Source organism: Mobula hypostoma, chromosome 10 (genome assembly GCF_963921235.1).
Source record: "Mobula hypostoma chromosome 10, sMobHyp1.1, whole genome shotgun sequence".
In the NCBI taxonomy this organism is placed as follows: Eukaryota; Metazoa; Chordata; class Chondrichthyes; order Myliobatiformes; family Myliobatidae; genus Mobula; species Mobula hypostoma.
The window spans coordinates 95274922-95293700 of record NC_086106.1 but is presented as its reverse complement, the minus strand read 5'-3'; the positions used below and the strand labels follow the sequence as shown (position 1 = coordinate 95293700).

The following is an 18779-nucleotide window of genomic DNA, read 5'->3' as shown; positions in this document are numbered from 1 at the left end:
AATTGGATGACACCATGGTTAAATTTTTGCTCAAGGTCAACAAGGGCTTGGGAAACAAGAGTGACCTTCTATGTGGAGATGTGGCATACCTAGCCGATCTGTATGATAAAATGAACATTCTAAATATGAAGCCGTAGGGTGAGAATTTCAATTTAATCCAGGCAAAAAGTGTAGTGTCTGCTTTTATCGGAAAATTGGAAATATTTAAGCAAAACATTGGGAGAAGAATGTTCTCATAATTCCCATCTCTTTGGCACTCTCTGTCACAGATGGTGATTTGCAAGACCACTGCTTACACCTGTAGTCACTGAAGAAGGACTTTTAGAATCGTTTCAAGGATTTCAATGACCTTGAAATTTTGGGCTGGATAATTAACCCATTTCTTTGCAAGATGGAAGAACAGGAAGAGAGCTTGCAAGAAAAAATTATTGAAATTCAGAATGAATATGCTTTTCAAAGATGTCGCTTTTGTGGTATGTGACTACACTGTCATATGAAGTTTCCTGGTCTTTGGAGAAGAGCCAAACCGCTCTTCATTGCATTTCCATCCACCTACCTTGTTGAAAGAGGTTTCAGTGCAGTGAACCACAAACTCACAAAAAACAGAAACCGCTTAGATATTGTTACGCATGGGGTACTTAAGGCTTTTGCTGTCACAACTTGAACCAGGTATTTCAACTCTTGCTGAAAACCATCAAGCTCAAGGATCACTTTGATATCGAAGCTGCTGTACAGCGCAGAGGTACGGTGTAAGCTAGGTTTAATGATAAATAACAATTTTAAACAGAATCATTTTTCTCATGTTAGCATATGGTAGACATTTTTTACACTATGGGGGCACTGCAAAGTATATTAGAAATGTAGAAAACCTACAGCACAATACAGGCCCTTTGGTCCTCAATGCTGTGCCAAACATGTACTTACTTTAGAAATTACCTAGGGTTCCCTGTAGGCCTCTATTTTTCTAAGCTCCATGTATCTATCCAGGAGTCTCTTAAAAGACACTATTGTATCCACCTCCACCACCATCGCCGGCAGCCCATTCCACGCACTCACCACTCTCTGCGTATAAAAACTTACCCCTGACCTCCCCTCTGTACCTACTTCCAAGCATCTTAAAACTGTACCCTTTCGTGTTAGCCATTTTGGCCCTGGGAAAAGTGTGCCGAAGGGCCTGTATTGTGCTGTAGGTTTTTTATGTTTCTAAAAATTTGAAGGTATTGACACTCATCTTGAATGTTACAATGAAAGTGAAGATCTGGAGGATGCAACAATTTCTAACTTGCATCAATTGCAGGCACTTTTGTTGCCATTAGACACTACACTGCTTAGAGTGAACAGTTTAAATAGACTCACTTTCAATTGTTTGTGCTAATTTATTCATTTGGACCGATTGACACTGAATTAGAAAGCGGTGATTTTTGACACCTCTTCATGCAGGAGGGCAATGAAAGCAATATTTTATCTGCACGAGGGGCCTGCTCTGATTTCGTTCATTTGCAGTTAATCAAAACAAAATGGCAGCATACAATGTATGAACTCCTCTGTTGATAGCTATTAGAATCAGAATCAGGTTTAATATTACCGGCATATGTCCTGAGGTTTGTTAACTTTAAAACAGCAGTACAAAGAAATACATGGTAAATAAATATGGAGAAAAAAACTGAATTACAGTAAGTATATCTATGTCTATTAGTTAAGTTAAAATAATTAGTGAAAAAATAACAGAAATAAAAAAATAGTGAGGTTGTGTTCATGGGTTCAATGTCCATTTAGAAATCAGACGGCAGAGGGGAGATCTGTTCCTGAATTGCTGAGCGTGCGCCGTCAGGCTTCTGTACCTCATTTCTGATGATAGCAATGAGAAGGGGGCATGTCCTGAGTAGTGGGGATCCTTAATGATGGACACAACCTTCCTAAGTCACCGCTATTTGAAGATATTTTGGACACTTTGCAGACTAATACTCTTGATAGAGGTGACTAACTTCACAAGTTTCTTACTTCAGTCTTGTGTAATTGCTCCCGCACCCCCATACCAGACAGTGATGCGGCCAGTCAGAATGCTCTTCACAGTACATTTGTAGAAGTTTTCGAGTGTTTTAGTTGGCAAACCAAATCCCCTCAAACTCCTAATGAAATATAGCCGCTGTCTTGCCTTCCTTACAGCTGGATCAATATGTTGCACCCAGGTTCCGTCCTCAGAGATGTTGACATCCAGGAATTTGAAATTTCTCACCCTCTCCACTTCCGATCCCTCTGTGAAGATTGGTTTGTGATCCCTTGTCTTACCCTTTCTGAAGTCCACAATCAGCTGTTTGGTCTTGCCGATGTTGAGTGCAAGGTTGGTTCTGTGACACCCTTCAACTAACACACAGTCATATACATAGAACTATAGAACCATAGAAACTACAGCACAGAAACAGGCCTTTTGGCCCTTCTTGGCTGTGCCGAACCATTTTCTGCCTAGTCCCACTGACCTGCACACGGACCATATCCCTCCATACACCTCCCATCCATGTATCTGTCCAATTTATTCTTAAATGTTAAAAAAAACCCGCATTTACCACCTCGTCTGGCAGCTCATTCCACACTCTAACCACTCTCTGTGTGAAGAAGCCCCCACTAATGTTCCCTTTAAACATTTCCCCCTTCACCCTTAACCCATGTCCTCTGGTTTTTTTCTCCCCTTGCCTCAGTGGAGAAAGCCTGCTTGCATTCACTCTATCTATACCCATCATAATTTTATATACCTCTATCAAATCTCCCCTCATTCTTCTATGCTCCAGGGAATAAAGTCCTAACCTATTCAACCTTTCTCTGTAACTGAGTTTCTCAAGTCCCGGCAACATCCTTGTAAACCTTCTCTGCACTCTTTCAACCTTATTTATATCCTTCCTGTAATTTGGTGACCAAAACTGAACACAATACTCCAGATTCGGCCTCACCAATGCCTTATACAGTGCTGTAGTAATATTGGTAGTGTTATACTTCGTTCTGTATTTCAGTTGAATATGTAATTTTTACTCAGTTAAATTGTAGTTTGTTTTTTTAAAACTGTTTCATGACCTTCAGCTAAATGGGGTAGCCACTTAACAGGGTCAAAATGTACAGGTCCCGATGTATACCAATTAACCAGAATCCACTGTATCTGTTCCTGAACCTAGTGGTGTGGGACATAAGACTCCAGTACCTCCTTTCCCATGACAGCAGCAAGAAGAGAGCATGGTCTGGATGGTGGTTTCATGCTCTCAGTGAATCTGCTTCATATTTTTAAGAACATTGGTGCACTGGTGCTGTTTTGCACAGTCCCTTGAATGTGAAGTCCAGTGTGGTGATCAGGTTTACCTGATTTCTCTCATTTATCAATCTGCACATAAGCATCTTATGTATAAAGAAATGGAAGCTCCCCCTTTTTTTTTGCATTACTTGGCCCATCCATGTACTCATTAATTGTTTCTTCAGGTCCTTGATTGACTGTGTTAAAATGCACTGGATTAAAATGTGCCTCCAAGGCCCTTACAGTGTCCTTGTTAGAGACTTTGTAAATCATAGCAATAATAGATTCAACAATGTCTCATTTGTCTCCAGTCTGACCATCAGCAACAGCAATATTGTCTTCCTCTTTTTGCATGTGGTCACATTTTGTGTCCTCCCCTGGGACCTTGACAATATTGTTTATTTTCAAGAACATTTCCATCCATTCAGGAAACATGACTAAGGTTGGTCATACTTCTGGATCTCACTGACATGTCTGCCAAGTCCCCTGCCTGCCAGCATTACTGCTCCTGCTGGAACATCCTGCTCTCTGTTAACTTCACACTTGATTTCCTTTCTACTTTATCAACTACCGTCTTTGTCGCTACCCCATCCGTAGGCTCTTTGGTTGTGATACTTACTAAGGTCTTTAAAGGACAGTTTCAATGAACCTGTAACATTTTCACTGTTTTTTCTCTCTCTCTACAGATGCCACTTGACCTACTGAGTATTTCCTGCACTTCGCTTTGATTTCAAATTTCCATTCTCTGTATATTTTTAAACCAGTTTGTAACACAATGGATTGAAAGATGTTCCATATGGAAAAATAGGTTCTTAAAAAGATACATCAACCCTCACGTATATAACCTTGTGCCAAAACTTTTCTGTGATCCTCTGATTCAAAATTTCCAACTAGGCCAGTCTATTATTCATTGCAAAATACTGTAGTGGTTCCCAGTAAACACTGCGCTCATCAGAATGGGAGGAGATTCATTGGACTGAATATTCCATGTGATCATGTTCTATCGAATGCATTGTCATTTAAAACAGTAGTTCTCAAATCCTCTTGCATCTGGGATCCCTTTTCAAATGGATTAGTTATTAGACCAATACCCAATCATATAATAATTCTCAAATTCACTTGTGTCTGGGATCCCTTTCCAAATGGATTAGTAATTCGACTCATACCCAATCATATAAAGGTGCTGTATGTAAGGTGTGCTTTTTAGGGCTGTCGATAGCGACAGTGCTGTTGCCAGCCAAAATGAAGCCAACAGATAATTTCCCACTTGATTCATCTAGATGACCACATCCTGTAAGTAACTGCGGTTGTCGTAATTTACGTACAACTGTCTTTCGTCTTCTGCACTCTTCTGGAGAAATACTGTAACCTCTTTTTTTATTGAGAACGTGCTGTCGTTTCTGTTTTCGCTGATCCTTAAGTAGATGCTGTTCTCTGAGTAAATTTGCTCACTGTAAGTCACACACACCACTTTCAACAGATCATGAGCCAAGCGTGCCTGCTCCACACTGTATGGTCCTCCTAGCCTTGGTGTGATATTTGACAATGTCTAGACATGTTCTAATCCTTTGTCAGCACCGCTGACTATCTCAGTATATGATTCTGTTGTTGAACTGTAGCGACAGCAAATTACAAGTACAGACCTGCACATCTAGGCTAAGATGAAAAAAGACACTGCTGAATGTAACACACATCAAAGTTGCTGGTGAACGCAGCAGGCCAGGCAGCATCTGTAGGAAGAGGTGCAGTCGACATTCTGTAGGAAGAGGTGCAGTTGCCCATCCTCTGGGTCCCCCCCCTTGTCTTTCTTCCCGGACCTCCTGTCCCATGATCCTCTCGTATCCCTTTTGCCTATCACCTGTCCAACTCTTGGCTCCATCCCTCCCCCTCCTGTCTTCTCCTATCATTTTGGATCTCCCCCTCCCCCTCCCACTTTCAAATCCCTTACTCACTCTTCCTTCAGTTAGTCCTGACGAAGGGTCTCGGCCTGAAACGTCGACTGTACCTCTTCCTACAGATGCTGCCTGGCCTGCTGCGTTCACCAGCAACTTTGATGTGTGTTGCTTGAATTTCCAGCATCTGCAGAATTCCTGTTGGCTGCTGAATGTAAGCTGGACAATACACAGATGTGTGTGCAAGAATGAGTTAGGCTGTTCCAGTACTGTAAAACTTCGTAGCTCTTCTTGCACCAGCCGCCTCCCGTGAAACAGTGTCCCGCGTTCTTTGAGTAGACTTGCTTTTTCTAAATTCCCTTACGAATTTCTTAGCCACCATCTCACAGCAGAACTCCAAAAAAATCCCCTACCAATTCCACGGTAAGAATTTTGGGGTTAAATTCACTCCAACAAATCACTTCGCAGTCAGGTCTCCCGAAGAAAATCAGACGTCGTGCACACTCATTGATATTAAATGGTGTTTTTGTTGTAATTTGGTGAGATATTTTCTCCATTTCAGATTTCAACTGCCACAGCCGTTTACACAGTGTCAGCTGTGCAATATTGGCAGGAACAGTGAAAAGTAGTGTTTTGTGTATGGTGATTCGAAGAACATAATTTACATTGGGCTGAGTTCAACAGCAGAGGATATAGCATTCTACGTTGAAAGCTACAGAAAATATTGAAACGCTTCTTGCAAAGACAAACATAGACCTTTCATTCCAAACAATTTCCCTCGGATGAATATTTCATTTTCACTTGGTTATTCTTATGGAAACATGGCCAATTCGACCAGCTCTCAGCTGGATCTTGCTGTGGATTTAAGAAATCCTCCTTGTCTGAGAAGTCCATTTCAGGTTTTCCTGTTGATGATAGCTGGTTACTGAGCCGGGTGTGCGCGACATTTGGAAAGAAATCCTGTTCAGACAGGGTGCGAGGACTCGCTGTATATTTCTTCAACTTGCAGTCGAATTGTTTCGTGCGCTGACTTCCTCTTGACAGCTGACGTGATGTATCCGAGGTGGTAAAAGTTTCTTTCTTTCGCCGTTTTGCTGAACTTTTGTGAAAGTTTTGAAAGTCTTGGCTGTCGCTTAAGAGGAACCTAAGGAAAAGAATGTCGAGTCTGAGTGTGAATTATTTCAGATGCAGTAATTGTCTGGGTTACTTCCTCCAGATCTGATTACCTTCGTTCGAGCGCTGTTTATGCTGTCACCTTTGACCATAGAGGATTAACCCCATGTCTATCAGCCCCGCTCTTCTTTTGAAGTGTTTGTGTTTGAGACCATCGTACCTTTAGTGTAAGGTATGGAACTGACACAGAAACAAGAGGAGCTTGTTACGTCAACGCCGCTTCCCCAGTTTTGATTTACTGTAGAATTTGTGAATATGGACATCCAACAGCTGTAAATTATAAGTGACCCAGTCTCTACAGCTTTTATATTAGAGAGGTTCGGATGTCCCGAACCCTGAGAAGGAACTTGCTAATTTCTCTGTTTAGTAATCCAGCTCTAATTTAACCATTACTCTCTGTTGCTCTAATTCCCTGCCAGAGGCAACTGTTTATCTGAATCTGCCTCCTTCACTTACTCTCTGAACCTACGTCTTGAATTGTCTTGATTAGATCGCTGCTTGACTGTTTAATCTCAAAGCTGAGATTCCGGAAACAGCTCTCGTACTTAACTATGCAAACCCCGGTACAATTACTTCTTCCGAAGACAATATGTTTTCTTTTTGAGGGTTAAGGCCCAAAACTGACTAGAAGTAATATGGTAAGTGGACCAGGGGAGATAAGAACTTTGGACAGAGTATTGTTGATAGGAGAATTATTGAAGCAGTGAAGGATTTAGGAAAAGTTAAAAGTTTCAATGTCAGCACTCCCTGGGCGACAAAACAAACAGAGGTGGAACTAAAAATAACATATGGCAAATGCCAGGCTCAGAGAACAGACAGCAAAAAGGTAGATTCAGACTGGATTTATGAAGGAATATTACGTATGGATTATCAGGTTAGTAGAACGTTTGTAAAAAGATTCTGTTCAGGCAGAGTGTGAGGACATCTGTACTCTGGCTTTACAGAACATCTCAGAATTGCCTTTCAAATTTTGTGTTGCCTTTCTTGTAATCACCAGGTTAATATCATCAGAAATCTGCCCCTGACTTCTTACTGCAAAATGTGTGCTAATATTAATCGAAAACAACAGCTTGTCAGTATTATTTGAATTCCATGTTTTCGGTATCAGAGGATTCTGGAATTACATATTTTCAAACCTTTGGAAGAGCAGGCATTTGGGGTATTTGGCTCTTTGTTAAATAGCAGGTCATGATAAACCTTTTATAAATTCAGTATTTGGCTCAATCTGTGTTCTTAAACCCCTTTCTTCACTGCAGCTCCTAGTCTCTTAATATGAAGACAATTTTTTCATTTTTTCCTGATTTTGATTATCCTCTTTAATCAAGGTGTTGATTACTTTTTTTCAATAAGAGAAGGGAAGGTGCATTTGGTAAGAATTTAATCAAATAAAATTCTCTGTATCTTTATAAACATTTTTCTTTTCTGATTGCATGCTATGTGTGTATTTTATATACTTCTGTAGCTTGCTAATTGGAAATGCTATCCCCACCATGGGGGTTCCATTCCAGGAGTTGCATGCATGCATTTTAGGCATTTTGGAGAGGTAGACTTGTGCCTTTTAGTGTTATGTAGAAGTGATAAAGGCTCCGATTTTCTTCTCTCTTTCTGAAATTCAGCATTGTAAAGGAGAATGGGAGGACCAGTCAGCGTTAAACTCCCCCTTTGTACATTTGTTCCTATGAATTCAGTGGAACTGAACTTGCAGAAATAAATAGGGCCAGTGCACAATACTCCCTCCTAAGCTTAATGTCTGTGATCAAAGATTAATTTCTCCTTCACTTCTTAATGCTGGTAGTTATTATTTCAAATGCTCACAGTCTTGTGTGTGTGTGTGTGTACCTTGCCCTAGTGTAATTTATTTTGCACAAATAAGTTATGTAAAATTTATTTTAATTTAGGTGTGTGTTAACTTTGTCCTCATTTTGTTATGTGCTGCTGCTGCTGCTGCAGCAAAAACATTTATGTGCTTTGTGTGTATGCCTCTGACAACAATCAACTTGAACTTGAACTGTGAGCTTTGGGGTAAAAGTGGAGGAAGGAAGCTATCAGTATGAGCTCAAGTAGACTTTCAGTTAAATCTACATTCCAACAGTTGTTTCTGGATAGCAGGGTGGGAAACTTGGCTAATTTCTTTTTTTTAAGTTCTCTGTGTCCCAGAGACATCGATCAGTTACACAATCTTCAATCTCTGCTACGCTGCGATTGGCTAGCAATGGGTAAGAGAAATTGACTGAAACTTTCCTAGACTGTTTGATACTATGTCACACACAGGGCATTGTACTTAACTATTGACCCATTGATTTGTGCCATGGATTTGTTATTTGTACAGAGTGAATGCTTCTCAATTTTCATTGTGATATGGTATCCTATAACTCTTCCTCTAACCTTGATTTAGAATTTTGCCATAAATTCCTGTTAAGGCACAATCAGTATTTGCTGTATCCTACCTCATTCTGAACCTGTCACGGTTGCTGGTTAATTTGAGAGTAAAGTTTCACTAGTTAAACTTTCCAAAGTTAAAGAAAGTAGATGAATGTTCTTTTAATACTTCTGTGCTGTGAGAAATTCATTGAGAAGACTTACTTAGCATTTCCCGTGACAAAATCAGGTTAATATGAATTAGCTAATTGGGTAAAACACTCAAAATGCTGGAGGAACTCAGCAGGCCAGGCAGCGTCTATGGCAAACAGTACAGTCGCTGTTTCAGGCCGAGACCCTTCAGCAGGACTGGAGAAGAAAAGGTGAGGAGTAGATTTAAAAAGCGGGGGAGGGGAGGGAGAAACACAAGGCGATGTGAAACCGGGAGGGAGAGAGGTGAAGTAAAGGCTTCTCCCAGTGGCCAACCGTTTTAATTCCTCTTCCCATTCCCACTTCAATATGTCAATCCACGGCCTCCTCTATTGTGATGAATCCACACTCAGGTTGGAGGAACAACACCTTATATTATGTCTGGGTAGCCTCCAACCTGCTGGTATGAACATTGACTTCTCAAACTTCTGGTAAGCCCCCTCCCCCTCCTTCACCATTCCCCACTCCCTTTTCACTTTCTCACCTTATCTCCTTGCCTGCCCATCACCTCCCTCTGGTGTTCCTCTCCCATTTTCTTTCTTCCAGGGTCTTCTGTTCTCTCCTATCTGATTACCTCTTCTCCAGCCCTGTATCTCTTTCGCCAATCAACTTCTTAGCTCTTTACTTCACTCCCCCCACCCTCAGTTTCACCTATCACCTTCTGTTTCTGCCTCCCCCTCCCCCCACACCTTTTAAATCTACTCATCTTTTTTTTCTCCAGTCCTGCTGAAGGGTCTTGGCCCAAAATGTCGACTGTACTCTTTTCCATTTATGTTGCCTGGCCTGCTGAGTTCCTCCAGCATTTTGTGTGTGTTACTTGGGTTTTCAGCATCTGCGGTTTTTCTCTGTTTGTAGCTAATCGGATTGTGCTAGTCCTGTGAGATTTAGATTGCTTTTTCAAAACTTGAAGACCTATTACTTTTTATTTGCATTTGTAATATAAGAGTTCTTCAACTTTTACGTCTAAAAATGAAGAGAATATCTTGTGGGATTCAATTTGCAGAAATATGGGTTTGTGCAAATACTATCATGGCTTTAATCTGTTCCCAGACATTATTTTCTATTTCTTCTAACTCCTCTTTTCTTAAAACAGTCTTGACAGGTGCAGGCATGCACGGGAGCAGTTTCTAACATCTGCCGCTCCTGAGTTCTGAGATCAAGTAATGGTGGTTTGCAGGCTTTTAAACTGAGCTTTATTTTTTTTACTCTTCATCCAGTAGTTATGTATAATTTTTCCAACAACGAGCCCAAGAACATGGAAGGGAGTTGGAATTGTGCCATTTTTTTCAGCTTTCTATTGGCACTCTTCAGGAGTTCCCAAGTGTGTGGGACTCTCAGGATACTTTCAACGGTTGAGGCTGGCGCGATTCAGCAGAGGTCAAAAGGAATTTTGAAAAAAAGAGGGTAGGCTATGTAGCTCCCTCAACAATCCAGAGGCATGATAGCCACTGAAATCAGCAGGCAGCATGAATGCCATTTGGACCGTTCCGTTGTCAGAGTTGGGGTGCCCTTATTTTTGGCGCATGAAAACAGGTTTGCATTTAGCATTGTGTCGCAATCAGAGAAGGGTGTCAGGACTTGACGGCGTCCTCCCAAACTGCAACCAAATAGTAATAACACATGTTCAATAGGTACATTCAATGTCAGAGAAATGTTTCCAATATACATCCTGAAATTCTTTTTCTTCGCAAACATCCACGAAAACAGAGGAGTCCCCGAAAGAATGAATGACAGTTAAACATCAGAACACCAAAGCCCCCTCCCCAGCTCCCCCCTTCCATGCACATGTAGCAGCAAAGCAATGATTCCCCCCTCCCCCCACCAGCAAAAGAGCACCAGTGTCCTCCACCAGGCACTCAAGTGTGCAGCAAAGCATCAATAAAGACACAGACTTGCTGTACCCCAAAGACTACTCATTCACCCGGTAATTCAACATACCACAGGCTCTCTCTCTCTCTCTCTCTCTCCCTAATAAGGGAAAAAGAGATGTCCCCATTTTCACAGCGAGAGGGGAGACATAACAAATAACTTGCTGATTTATGATGTTAAAGGTCTGTTGCGTCACTTTTTCCGAGCTCTGCTCCCAGAGAATTGGCCCTGAAAGGGCTCAGGTCTCTGGACACACAGCTCCCGATGTTCTGTGTTCTCCCGTGACGCCTCAGTCAGGGGCACAGGCCTTGAATCAGGCTGTCTCCAGAGCCACGAAAATCCTGAAGGTGCGCTAGTCTTCCAGGCCGTGTCCTTGGCATATTGAAACACAGCTGGTGTTGAGGCCCTGAGAGAGGGTCCTGTCCCTGTGAAGAAGCAAAGTCAGAGTGTAACTCCAGGTCAGGGTCTTCAAAAGAACCTTGAAAAGGGGGCAAAGAGATATTAAAGATGGAAATAGAGCTGTTTCCTAAGATGCAGGCGAAGGAGTTGCCGTTAGGTGTCATCTTAACTTTGCTCCGCCCTCCATGTGTTGGCTTCCATGGAGGAAAGGGAGATTGCGGGGACGAAAGAGATGATTAAATGCTGTGTGTTTTTAGAGATACAGTATCTCTCTCACTCACACTCGCACACTAATTTTCATTTATCTCATCCATTTTGGCCGAAGTTTCGAAGAACAGGAAGGAAGCAGTAAGGACTGGTGAAGACCCTGAGAGCAGTATCAGGGTAGAGGAGAACTTTCCATGGGCTGAGAGATCGCTGACATCACAGCCGCTTGAGCAGAGGATGTAAGAAATCTACTAAATCTGCCGATTAACGATGTTTGATGCTGATTACCAGAAATCCTTTGAATCAATCTGATGTAGCTACTCTCTTTCCTGTGTGTACTGCTGAAGTGCTTTGGGTGCAGCTTATCTGCATGTGTCATCTGTTTTGTCTTTGCGAGTAGTGAGGAGGAGGGACCCCCACACTCCACCCTGCTCACAAGAACAGGAACGGCCTGAGAAAATGGAAGGACAGAAGAAGAGGACTGATGATAATGATGATAACCAGCATTGCTGTGGGCACGCACTTGAAGTTTCCGTGATTATTTTTTGACAGTGAATGCATGGTTCTGATAGATCCATCACTACTTCACACTGAGAGGCTCCGCACTGCCTGATGTTTTCAGCAGCCAACAGGCTTCTGGATTGTTTGCTAATATCAGGAAGATAGTGAAGATCACATTCTCTAGATAAGAATGCAACACCTTTGTCAGTCCAGGAGTGCAGACAGCTAACAGTGCAGGGAGCGCACTGTCACATGGTGCAGGCTCCCCAGCCTCAGCAGAGAGCCCTGGACACTGAGGCTAAACATGAAGGTTAGCAGGTGTACGTACAACGGGCAGACAAGGAGACCTTCTGGGGATGACTGAGCTTTATCAACAGTTTGTTGTCCTGGATTCCAGCACCTGCATTCTCTTGAGTTTCCTGATTCACCTCGGAACTGGGTGGACAGAGACGGTCTCCACACAGGCAACAGTGGACTCCTCATAGAGGGAATTTTCATAAGGAGCCCGTTAAATCATAGCCCTCAGTAAATTTATTGTCAAAGTATGTATATGTCACTATACACTACCCTGAGATTCATTTTCTTGCAGGCATTCACAGTAGATACAAAAAACAATAGAATGCATGAAAAACTACCAACAAACAAACAACCAATGCACTAAAGGAATGTCCCTCTATCATGAGGCTGTGCTTTCTGGTCCTAGACTCCCCCACTATAGGAAACATCCTCTTCACATCCAGGGTTTTTAATATTCAATAGGTTTCTTCTAAACTCCAGCAAGTACAGCTCCAGAGCCATCAAATGCTCAAAGGTAGAACCCTTAACCCTTTCATTCCCAGAATCATTCTCGTGAACACCCTCTGGACCCTCTCCAATGCCAGCCCATCTTTTCTTGGATAAGGGCTCAAAAAATACTCTCAATACTCCACGTGTGGTCTGACCAATTCCTGATAAAGCCACAGCATTATATCCTTGCTTTTATATTCTAGTCCTCTCGAAATGAATTGCATTTGCCTTCCTTACCTCTGACTGAACTTGCCAGTTAATCTTTAAGGAGTCCTGCATGAGGACTCCCAAGTCCCTTTGTACCTCTAATGTCTGAATTTTACCTCTGTTTAGAAAATAGTCTCTGCCTTTACCAAGTGCATGACCAGACACTTCCTGACAATATATTCCGTCTGCCACTTCTTCTCCCATTCTCCTAATCTATCCAAGTCCTTCTGTAACCTCTCTACTTCCTCAAAACTACCTGCCCCTCCAGCTATCTTTGTGAGGCCTTTAGGCTTGGTAGGCTTTTCCGTTCATGATCATTGGCGTTTGCATACCAAGCCGTGATGCAACTGGCCAGGATGCTCTCCACTGTGCCTTTTATTATTTAATTATTCAGCGACGCTCGGTGGAGTTGGCCCTTCCGGCCCTCCCAGTCACATCACCTCAGCAACCAGCAACAAACCCGATTCACCCTAACCTAATCACGAGACAACTTGCAATCACCAGTTGACCTAACCAGTACGTCTTTGGACAGTGAGAGGAAACTGGAGACCCTGGAGAAAACCCACACAATCCACGGGAAGGACGTACAGAGACTCCTTACAGAACGGCGTCGGAACTGAACTCTGAATTGCGGATTGCACCGAGCTGTAGTAGCGTCGTGCTATCCACCACACTACTGTGGAATCTGTGGAGGTTTTTCAAAGCTTTGGATGACATGCCAAATCTGTGCAAACCTCGAAGAAAGTAGAGGCACTACCGTGCCTCCTTTGTAATGGCACTTGTACGCGGGTCCCGAACAGATCTTGTGAAACAATAGCACCAAGGAATTTAAAATTACTGACCCTCTCCACTTCTGAACCCCTGATGAGGACTGGCTCATGGATCTCAGCTTCCCCACCCGTCGTCAATAATCAGCTCCTTGGTTTTGCTGACACTGAGTGCAATGCTGTTGTGACACCATTCAGCCAGGTTCTCAATCTCCCTCCTGTAGGCCAATTCGTCACCACCTTCGATTTGGCCAACAGCAGTGGTGTCATGGAGCTGTGCTTAGCCTCAGTGTCATAAGTACAAAGCAAGAAGAGCAGGGAGCTAAGCACACAGCCTTGTGTTGCATGCATGCTGATGGTGACTGTGAGGGAGATGTTGCCAATACAAACTGTCTGTGGCATGCAAGTGAGGAAGTCGAGGATCTGTTTGCTCAAGGAAATAAACTAAATGACTCTCCCCATCTCCAAACGTTACTCATGCGATAGTACAATGATATCTATCCAGGACAGCTGAAATGATACACTATATTTCCTCATAAACAGATTTACAGCAGTTCCATATGTAGTTGTTATTAGTCTGTATTTCCTGATGAGTAGCACCTCTTTTTAAGAACTCTGACCTCCACATGAAAGGCACTTTCTTTGGAGCACTGACCCTCTTTTAGTGCAAATATTGGTTGAGAAGTTGAACGCTTTGGACTGCTGATTGCACAGATCACAGATATTTAACATTGCACACAAGAGTCTTATACCTGTACGCTGAACAGATGCCACAAATACTGAGGGACTAACGTTTCATGGCAATGAAGTCTATTGAGTGAAGCGCAATCTCTAATGGAACCTTGAAGGAGATCCATTTTCTGACATTGTGCTAATTCTTTTTTTCAAGCCCACAATGGGGAAAGATGAATTCAATATTTCAGTAATATTGTAAAAACATTGATTAAGCAATCTTCTTTACACAATTCATTATGGGTAATACGTAAAAGTACTTGAATGGCATATGTCATTAAGCTACCGCACCATATTTGAGTGCCTCCCTAAAGAAGAAACTAAGTATGCATCTTCTGTGTTTTTTTTTATTAGTTTCTGGAGTTACAAAGCATAACAGTGGTGACAGGGAAGTTTTAAAACAAACCCAAGTTGACCATCTACCCATTGAAGTGCAGCATATTTTTCTTCAGAAGAGGGAGAGAGAGAGAGAGAGAGGTTTGAGTTAAAATAAAGTGCAGCATGTGTTTCTTTCAGAAGGAGAGAGACGGTTGAGTTTTAAAAAAAAGGTAGAAAATGAAAGAAATTAACAAACAACATGTGCAGCCATGGGTTCATAAACAGTGAGTACTGGGTGATAACTATGGTAAAATAAAAGCTGAATTGGCTGGCTACATCAGAGGTGCATCGGTTGCACAACAGACAGCTGCATGATGTATACTTAATAAAATAAGCAGCATTTTCAAGCAAATGGAATAGCTGATAAGAAGCAAGTGCTCATGTTACAGAGTGCAATAGCTGTTTGTTTAGAAGTTTAATTGCTCCAATCAAACCAGCTGAACTGAGCTTTGCTGATACTGTGAGAGTAATGCAGGGGCATTTAGAACCAAAACCATTGTTGATTGCAGAACGCTTTAGGTTTCATAAGTAGAATCAAAAGCAAAGGGTGTCCATTTCAGCTTAAGTGGATGAATTGAAGAAATTGTCTAAGAATTGTCTGTTCAGTGATGGGCTTCATGATGCACTGAGATATCATTTAGTTTGTAGAATTTTGCAAGAAAGCAGTCAAAACTCCTAATCGAAGCACAACACATGAGCAGTTGAAATCACTGTATCAATGGAAACTGCAGACAGAGATGCAATTGGTACAGTCAGATATGAAAGTGTGAGTGAACAAAATTTCAATGTCTAAGTAGAAGCCTGCCTGACCGCGGTGGGGGAGCGGAATGTGTTACCATTACGGCAGGGGCTCACATACACCAGACAAATGCAGGTTTAAAGGCCAACCTTGCAGAAAATGCAACAAAGTAAGACACACACAAAGAGTATGTGGGGCAGGCAAAAATAAATGGACTGCACAGGGAAGAGATAAAGATAAAATGTCAAGCTTGCAGTTTCAAAAAGAGCAATAAACTGCATGTTGTTGATAAAATCTGATAAGAATGAGTTAATATGGGACTGAGCAGCCTTGAGATTTACAATGTGAAAACTAACAGACAAGTAATATGGCTTACACCAGAAGTGAGTGGCAAATTAATTAAAATGGAAATGGCCACTGGCTCAGCAGTTTCAGTAATTCCACAAAATGAGTTTGAATGGCATTTCAAAGATATTGAACTGAAGCCTGCAGATGTCCAACTAAGAACTTATATTGGATAAAAGATAGTTCATGTGGGAATAACATTTGTAACAGTGAAGTAGAACTATCAACAAGCCACACAGGCTTCTATGTGGTAAAAACAGGGCCACCATTGTGGGGCCATGATTGGCTGAGACAACTACAACTTGATTGGAGATCCATCCACCATTTGCCCCTGCAATAGAGCCAACTGAAAGCAAATTAAGAAAGGTACAGGATGATGTCACAGAATAACATTAGGCATTGGAAAACTCAAATATATTACTGATAAAATAGCGTTGAATGAAAACGCCACATCCTGTCCAGTTCCTTATACCACCCTTAATAAAGTAGTCGGTGAAATAGATCACAAGGAGGCCAAAGGAATCCTTTCCAAAGTCAGTGGTTCCAGTAACCAAGAAGCAAGGATGCATTAAGAACTGTGGTGATATTAAGTTCACTTTCAACCCAGTACTTGACGTCGATCAATACCTTCTGCTCTGGATAGGGGACATCTTCGCAAACCTCTCTGGAGGGAAATACTTAAGTAAAATGGACTGGCTGAGGCCTACCTAAAGATGGAGATTGAAGAAGATTTCAAAGTGTTTCTCACAAGTTGCTTCTGGTGGTATAAAGGGCTTTATCGCTATAATAGACTTATTTTTGGAGTAGCATCTGCACTTGTACTCCGGCAGAAAGTCACAGATCAGCTGCTGCAAGGTTGCCCAGGCGCTCAGTGTTACCTGGATAACATCATTGTTACCAGTGACAAGGAGCATCGCCAAAACCTCAAGTCAGTATTAAAAAGATTAGATGATTATGGGCTCAGAGCACAATGCGACAAGTGTGAATTCTTAAAGCCAAGCAGCACTTACAATGGGCACACCATTGCCGCATGAGAATTACACAAGTGTTCTGAGAAAATTCAAGTAGTGATGGATGCCCGAAGGCTAAAGAGCATGTCACAGTTGCAATACTTTTTAGGATTTGTCAATTGCTGTAATGGGTTTCAGCCAAACCTGCTTACTATGCTCCACCTCTTCAACCCATTATTACAAATCAGAAGGAAATGGCAATGGTCAAAGCAGTGTGAGTGGGTTTCCAAAGGTGAAAGGAAGTGGTGACAGCAGACACTGTACTCACACGTTATGATCCACATCGTCCAGTGATGCCTCGGCTTATGGCATAGGTGCAGTCACGTCACCTGTTAAGAGTGATGGAAGTGAATTTCAGTCAAGCCTGAAAATGAATGGAATAAGAAATATTACACATGCACCATACCACCCAGCTACAAATTGCTTGGTGGAAAGTTTTATCCAGAGCCTAAAGAAGGCACTGCGAGCAATGTCACTCTACCCTGACGGTGAATCAGAAGCTCGGCAAATTCCTCCTTGCATATCACAATGCAGCATACATCACAACCAACAACTCACCACTTATGCTGTTCCAGGGTTGTCCCTTGCGTTCACACTTGGATCCCCTCAAGGAGTATGCAGGACAGACAGTGAGACCAATTGAGGGCTCCTCACAGAAAGATGTTTGATGTTTCACTCCTGGATAAGTAGCCCTGATTAGGGACTACAGAGGTGATCAAACATAGGTACTTGGAAAGAAATGGATCACTCTCCTACACAGTGCAGATTGCATCAGATGTCATCTGGAGGCAAAATATCGATTAGTTGAGGAGAGCAGAGTTGAATGTTAGAGAAAAAAGGAGTCTAGAGCTGTCGGAACCACTCCCTGCAGTCCCAGAATCAACTCCTACAACTACCTTGGAGGAGGCCCCAGAACCTGAGATTGTTCCACAGCCACAAGTCTCACCTGCCAAGTAGAGTGACCCCACCTTGTCAGGAAAGATGTTATCCCACAAGAATAAGAAATCCTCCACAGCAATGAAATCCTTAAGCCTGACTGGGACAATTGAAAATGTACTATGCTGTGGATGTCTGCATAGTAGTTGTATTATAGAGAGCAATATGTTAGACATTTGAGTTGAGATGCATTTTATATTGAGTTGGAGTTTATATTGAAGCAGGGAGGAGTGTTGTGTATTTAAAATTCCAGTAATACTTCAGCAATATTGTAAAAATGTTTGATTAATCATTCTTTGTTTACCTAATTCATTACTGGTTATATGTAAAAGTATGTGAATGGCATACGTCATTACACCATCACACCATATGTAAATGGCTCACTAAAGAAGAAACTTGTATTTCCTGGCTCCTGTGTTTTTCTTTCGTTTAGTTTCAGGAGTTAAAAAACATAACGGCAGGCCTGTTCTTTTGGTTGAACCAGCATTGTGTAAGTGTGATAATTTCTGACTCGAGCTCACTCACCCATTACTGTCATATCAATTCCACAAAAGGAGTACTTCTAGTGAATTTGCAACATAAAGCAGATGCGCTGTCAGTGCAGACCAAAGAGGGGAGAAGAATCCTAATATTGGAATCAATTTGACATTTGAGGTGTTATTCACTCACTCGAATGTCAGGTTACACGGCACCTGAGACATCAGTCAAGTTATTTCACAATTATCTACCCTGCTGCTGCGTGACAATTATTTTCTTTGAAAATATATCCCTTGCTAGCAGCAATCAAGGACTTGCACAAGCTTGTTGACGTGAAATTCATGATATCAGCACTCTTACAAAGTGACACATCATGAGGTATGCAGCCATGGCAGCTGCTGTAACATTGAAGCCCTTTATCCCAACACAATGAAAGGTGTGACAAGTCTTAAATGTGAACAATTGTGCATTGATATTGTTTTGAAAATAACTTTTAACCTAGGATATCAAATTATC

The 18779-nt window shown here is 41.9% G+C and overlaps 1 protein-coding gene across 4 annotated transcripts in view; it reads left to right on the top strand.

Moving 5' to 3' along the window:
* Positions 1 to 723: 723 nt before the first annotated feature.
* LOC134353050 (synaptotagmin-like protein 2) overlaps positions 724 to 18779 on the top strand; it is a 118364-nt gene continuing 100308 nt past the window's right edge. Inside the window, exon 1 of one of the 4 annotated variants that reach the window (XM_063060888.1) lies at positions 724 to 742. The gene's annotated coding sequence lies outside the window, so the exon portion shown is untranslated. Of the gene's footprint in view, positions 743 to 5373; positions 6233 to 6259; positions 6981 to 7048; positions 7217 to 18779 lie in introns of those variants that run through there. The other 3 variants (XM_063060884.1, XM_063060886.1, XM_063060885.1) reach the window with 3 other exon arrangements.